Raw genomic sequence first — 7,246 nt, 5'->3', positions numbered from 1 at the left:
CATTTGGAATCAATGACATTTACCCGTGATTGTGGAGGAACAAGAGTCCATGTCTGATTGCGAAGAAGCGCTTGATACTCCTGCTCCATGGCCTCTCTCCAATGAGGAATGCGCATAGCAGCTTGATACGTGCGTGGCTCAGAGGATGGATCTGCGAGAGCAGCAGACATGCACGCCGCTAACCAAGCAACTGTGCCATCGTGACGTTGCTTAGGCTGAAAAATGCCACTCCGACTGCCCGTATGTGGACGTAGGGCAGCAGCAGGAGCCGGCGGAGGCGAAGGTGACGGAGACGTGACGGTCGCCGGAGATGCAGGAATCACCTCAGGCGAGCTCGGGACAGACGACTCCGGGCTGCATGGCGAAGACTGACCCGACGACAGGGGCTCAGAGGCCATGGGCAAACCGAGGGTGGGCGAGGCCAGCTCCGGTGACACCGGCCCAGACGGCCTTGGCGAGGCGAGAGCAGGCGAGGCCGGCCCTGGTGAGAAGGGCCCAGACACCCTGGGCGAGGCAGGGGCGAGCGAGGCCAGGCCTGGTGATGACTGCCCCGACGCCCTGGGCGAGACGGGGACCGAGGAGGCCGGCCCAGTCGGCGGGGTTGCAGGGCGCGACGATGGCGAAGGCAGCCCAGAAGCCAGAGGCGACCGGGCCAGGACGTCGATCGGTCGTGCATGAGCACGGAAACCGAGGCCATGCAGGGGCGCCATGTGCTCCTCATGCACAACAGAAGGTGCCGAGGATGAAGGCGATGGCGACGAAGAGGAAGATGGCGCTTCCAGAATCTCCAAACGAGCCCCACGACCAGTGCCTGCACCATGGTTAGGCAACAATAGAGGAGAATATGCAACATCATCAAATTGGTCAGAAGCAACAGAGGATGAATGCATGACAGGTGGCTCGGTAGTGGACACAGAGAGGTTGGCAAAGGGAAAAACATGCTCATCAAACACAACATCCCGAGAGATGTAGACACGATTAGTGGGAACATGAAGACATTTGTATCCTTTATGAAGAGAGCTATAACCAAGAAAAACACACTTCTTGGAACGAAACTCGAGCTTACGCTTGTTATATGGACGGAGATGGGGCCAGCAAGCACACCCAAACACCTTGAGAAAGGTGTAGTCCGGTTGTTCATTAAGGAGAACTTCAATGGGAGTCTTCATATTCAAAACACGAGTGGGAGTACGATTGATGAGAAAACATGCAGTGGTGAAAGCATCACTCCAAAAACGAAACGGAACAGATGCATGGGCCAAAAGAGTCAGACCAGCTTCAACAATGTGACGATGCTTATGTTCTACTGAACCATTCTGCTGATGTGTATGTGGACATGCTAAACGGTGAGTGATCCCAAGCGACTGAAAGAAGGAGTTGAGGTTGCGATACTCGCCACCCCAGTCCGACTGAACATGAACAATTTTGTGCTTGAGAAGGCGTTCAACATGTTTTTGGAACTGAACAAAAATGTCAAACACATCAGATTTACGTTTGATAAGATAAAGCCAGGTAAAGCGGCTGTAAGCATCAACAAAACTGATATAATAATTATGACCACTAACAGAAGTCTGAGCAGGACCCCATACATCTGAAAACACAAGTTCTAAAGGATGTTTCACCTCACGACTGGACTCCGAAAAAGGAAGTTGATGACTCTTCCCCTGCTGACAAGCATCACACACTGCTACATCTTTATTACTAGACACACTAGGAAGCTCATGACGACGCAAAACATGCCGGACAATAGGTGTGGCCGGGTGAACAAGACGAGCATGCCACTGTGACGGAGATACCCGAACTCCACTGAAGACGCGAGCGACGCCAGGATGCTCCAGACGATAGAGACCTTGGCAGAGCCGCCCACTAAGAAGAATGTCCCTCGTGCCCCGATCCTTAATAAAAAGATCAAAAGGATGAAATTCACAAAGCACATTATTATCACGAGTGAGTTTAGGAACTGAAAGAAGATTACGTGTCACAGATGGAACTCGAAGAACATTGCGAAGTTGAAGACTCCTATTGGCATGTCTAGTGAGAAGTGATGCTTGACCAATATGAGAGATGTGCATACCTGCTCCATTGGCGGTGTGGATCTTGTCGGAGCCATGGTAGGGTTCACGAGTGTGAAGCTTCCCCATCTCACTGGTCAGGTGCTCTGTCGCCCCAGAGTCCATGTACCAGTGGGGATCAATGGAGTAGGACTGAATGTGTCCCTGTGGCTTCTGCGGCGGCGGACGATCAGCCATGGCGACCTGACGAGCAAAGTTGCGTGTATCCTTCCCGTCATTGCCAAGACCAAGAAAACCCCGCTGGAAGCGCTTGTGACACTTCGAGGCCCAGTGCCCATCGCGACCACAAAGCTGGCACACACGTGGACCGCCAGCCCCTGGTAGCGTCGCAGTAGGAGGAGGGGCCGAGGCGGGTGGTGGTGACTGCCCCGAAGGAGCCCTGGATGAAGCAGAGGAGCGACCACCCTTGGTGGCGGCGTTTGCCGAGAGGGCGCCGTTGCCCCTGGATCGGCGCGTCTCGACTCGTTGCTCAGTAAGCAGGAGGCGTGAAAAGACCTCGTGTGCTGGCATGGGCGTGGAGTTGCCCCTTTCATTGATGATCTCGACTAGGGCGTCATACTCCTCATCAAGACCATTGACGATAAACGAGTTGAACTCGGAGTCGGTGAGGGGCTGTCCAATGGAGGCCAGCGTGTCGGCGAGACTCTTGACTTTGTTGTAGAACTCAGTGGCGGTGGAGTCAAGCTTCTGACACTCCCCAAGTTGGCGACGGAGCCCAGATACACGAGCCTGCGACTGTGCCGCAAACGAGCGCTCAAGAATAGTCCATGCCTCGTGGGACGTCTTGGCGAAGACAACAAGCCCAGCAACGGCCGGAGAGAGCGACCCCTGGATGGAGGAGAGGTTCGCCTGATCCTGCCTTGTCCAGACACGGTGAGCCGGATTATAGACCGGACCATGCACGCTGTCAACCAGCGCAGGAGGGCAAGGGAGAGAGCCGTCGACATAGCCAAGCAGGTAGTGACTCCCAAGAAGCGGAAGAACCTGCGCGCGCCAGAAGATGTAATTGTCCGACGACAACTTGATGGTGATGAGATGGCCGAAGTGAAACGGCGGCGGCGGCTGCGATCCCATCGAGGAGATTGGCTGAGGTGAGAACACCGTGGAGACAGTCGGAGGGGCAGCCGGCGCGGTGACAGAGGGCGCGATGGCCGCGGTTGACGCCGCGAAGCCTGCCAGCGCGACGTCCTCCGCCACCAGCGGCGCAGTGGCCGAGGGCGCGACAGCCGCGGTTGACGGGGCGGCGGTGGTGTGGGCCACAAGCGCCTGCCCGGGCGAAGTAGCAGCCGGCGGGAGCGCGAAGAGGGAGCCGACGCTCCGTGTCCCGATCGGCGCCTGAAGGGAGGCGGCATCCAGCGGCCTCGAGAGAAGTGCCGCGAGGGAGGCCGGCAGAAAACCGGTGACGGTGAAGCCGGACGCAGCGGCAGACGTCATAGCAGTCGGGCGACGGCGGCGGTGGCGGCGGCGGCGACGGCGACGGTTTAGGGTTTTTAGGCGGAAGCGGACGTAACCTAGCGTGATACCATGTAAGACAATAGGCTTTGAAGGGAACCGGCACAACCCTCTAGGGATGACCTATCACATATATATATAATGAGGTGGTATATAACGTTACAATATACACATGTAAATACAGTCTAACAGTGCGCCTCCCGAGCGACGCCGCCGGCTGCTACAGCGCGGGCGAGAACATGCTCTTCGTCATGCACGACGACGGGCGGTGCTCCCTGATGGACGCCTTCTCGGGCGCCATGACCCCGCAGACCGAGCTCGCCGCCCTCCTGCGGCGTTACACCGGGATGTACAAGACGCGCATCGAGAAGGTGGTGGTCTCCGCGCCCTCGGCGGCGCTCCCCGTCATCGCCGTCCTCACCAGCGACTGCGGGGTCATCGTCTCGACCCGCCGCCGGGGCGGCGAGGTCAACTCGTGCCTGGTGCTGAGCGAGCGCTTAATCATCGACATCGCTCTGTTTCAAGGGAAGATCTACGGCGTCTCCAACACCGAGGAGCTCGTCGGCTTCGAGCTCGGCAATGGCCGCCTCCGCAAGCCGACCCCCGCGGGAGCCAGGCCCGACGTGGCAGGCGGCGTCACGCTGATAGAAGGCAGCCGGGCACACGACTCCGTGGACTCCCGCTGCAGTGCTCGTTACATACGCTACAGGATCCAGAGAAGATTTCCCGACAGCGTGGCCCGGCTGTACCTCGTCGAGTCCGACGGCAAGCTGCTGATGGTGAGGCGATGGGTGAGATGGGACGCGCCGGAGAGCATGGCGAGGCGGTGCGTGAGAGCGGCCGCGGACGGGCCGGGTGGTTACAGGCGCATGGAGCGGACTCAGCGGCTGGACGTGTTCGAGGCGGAGCTTGGAGACGGCAGGCCGCGGGCTGGCCAGTGGAAGAAGGTCGACGGCCTGGGTGGCCGGGCGATCTTCGTGTGTGCGCGGTGCTCCAAGTCTGCCCCCGCCGGTGACGGAGCTCGAGAAGATTGTGTCTACTTCCTGCGGCGCCAGTACCTCGGGAGGAAGCCCGGTGACGGCTCGCTCGGGGACTCCGGCGTGTACGACATGAGACGTAAAACTATCACGGCGTTGCTGCCGGAGTCGTCAGTGCCCGCGCCCCTGCCGTGGGATAGCCCGCGGTTTCCGACGTGGTTCTTCCCCGTTGAAGACTGAATCCTCACCTCGTGGCTACCTAGGAGTAGTTATCTGTAAATTCGTGTGCAAACTTGCCTAATGTACTGCCATATCTTGCATATGAACGGATAGGTGTGTATAGCCATCAAAAGATCGAGGAATTTTTATGGCGTTTTCCTTCAGGCGTGGTAGAGCTGGATTTTGTTTACGTATTCCAGGGCTTGGGTAAGAGCCAGTGAACAATGCAGAAACAATCAATTAGTGATACCCATTATTTACCAAGTGTTTCCCTCGGATACGATGCCGCAATTTTTGGCCTAATATGTGCCTACTCCTATAACTGAATTTGACTTGCATAAATTTTCTTGGCGAAAACATAGACACAAGGATAAAGAAGTACTCCCTCCGTTCCTAAATATTTGTCTTTCTAGAGATTTCAACAAGTGACTACATACGAAGCAAAATGAGTGAATCTATACTCTAAAATATGTCAATATACATCCGCATGTGGTAGTTCATTTGAAATCTCTAAAAAGACAAATATTTAGGAACAGAGGGAGTACAAAACAATGCCCATCAGGTGGGAGTTAAGCAACCGAGATAAAGCAACCTCAAAGTTTTGTTCACTTCACATCCAGCCATACAGTCCCTAGCGACTGAATTCACGGCAAGGTAAATAAACCAAAAGAGCATTGCAATTACTGTACTTCATATGCATAAACGGCTTAATCTCAAGCTGATCTTCCAGCGGATGAATCTCATATGTGCTTCAAACGAATATACAGTCTGATACTATCTCAAGAGCATGAACTATGAATACTAAGAACATGAATACACATGCCCAATATAAGGCCAGTTCTCCACCATATGAGAAACAAATGCAAGCACACCACAGAAAGGAATAGCATCAAACGCCAAGTCACCAACAATATAGCTATATCCGATATTCAATCAAAACACAATCCTATACCAAGCTGTTTCTTTGGAAAGAATGGGCTTCTCACAGTATTCCCAGATGGACATCTCATATAACCTTACTGGGGAAACCTATACGCATCGCGATTATGGTTGGAACTTTTAGATGTTGCAAAGCCTACCCTGAATTTGTTTTACTAGAAAATGGTTAACAAGAAGTGATTAATTATACCAGTCATCAAATATATTCTTAAATTCTATAATTGCAGTTCATTCTTGTATCTGAAAAACAGTGATCAGCTTCTAAAAACATTGCTCAAGGCGAACATCCAAGAGAATAACCAACTGTATTTTGTATTAACAAAAAATGTACACACGACACTTGACAATACCATTATCCCCAGGTGGCTCAGGTTGTTTGCTACTCCCTCCGTCCCAAAATATAAGAACGTTTTTAACACTAGCATAGTGTCAAAAACGTTCTTATATTGTGGGACAGAGGGGGTAGGTTAGTAAGCAAAGATGAACTTTCTGTGTACTCTAGTGCTCGTTAAATCTTAAGATATGCAAAACCAGGCTAAAATTCATTTTAACACATCTTCCAAATTCTACAGTAGGATCAGTTGTTCCTACTCAAATAGATAACCTGTAATTTTGATGTCATTAGTGGATTCCAACCAAACAACAGATGATTATGTTGAATAATATCAAGGGAGTGGCCAGGAATTTTAAATTTATTACTAGGTTCCAATTGAGCATCAAGCTATGAAGGTGAATAAGAGCAAGAATAACCACTCTATTTCATACTCCTACCAACTAAAAATGTACGGAAGCACACTCGTTGATACAACTATTGCCAGCCGGATCAGGTTTTTTTTCGCACCATAACTTATCAATTTCCAAGGTTAGTAAGCATCAATGGACTTCCTATGTGCTCAGGTGCTCCTTAAAACCAGCCATGTATCTCCTTTTCCAAGATTCTTTTGAGATGCATGTGCACTAAACTGACAAATTGCAACTAACATATGGACCGTAATGTAACAGCAGGTAATTCCCCACAAAAATATGAAGAATCATCCAAACAATCTTTTGAGGAGCATTCACCTCAACAAACCAGCCTGACCAACATAGTTTAGTGCAATGGACTTCCAATTGAGCATCAAGCGATGAAGGTGAATAAGATCAAGAATAACCACTCTATTTCATACTCCTACCAACTCAAAATGCACGGAAGCACACTCGTTGCTACAACTATTGCCAGCCGGATCAGATTTTTTCGCACCATAACTTATCAATTCCAGAGGTTAGTAAGCATCAATGGACTTCCTATGTGTTCAGGTGCTCCTTAAAACCAGCCATGTATCTCCCTTTCCCAGATTCTTTTGAGATGCATGTGCACTAAACTGACAAATTGCAACCAACATATGGACCGTAATGTAACACCAGGTAATTCCCCACAAAAATACCAAAGAATCATCTAGACAATCTTTTGAGGAGCTTTCACCTCAACAAGCCAGCCTGCCCAACATAGTTACTACTACAGGTAGACAAAATCACAATCCCTAAACAAGAGAAGCTAAAGCCAGTTTTTCTTTTGACTGGTGAATTCTTTTTCTACTTAATTAAAAG

Source organism: Triticum dicoccoides, chromosome 2B (genome assembly GCF_002162155.2).
Source record: "Triticum dicoccoides isolate Atlit2015 ecotype Zavitan chromosome 2B, WEW_v2.0, whole genome shotgun sequence".
Classification (NCBI taxonomy): Eukaryota; Viridiplantae; Streptophyta; class Magnoliopsida; order Poales; family Poaceae; genus Triticum; species Triticum dicoccoides.
This window is presented reverse-complemented; position numbering follows the sequence as displayed.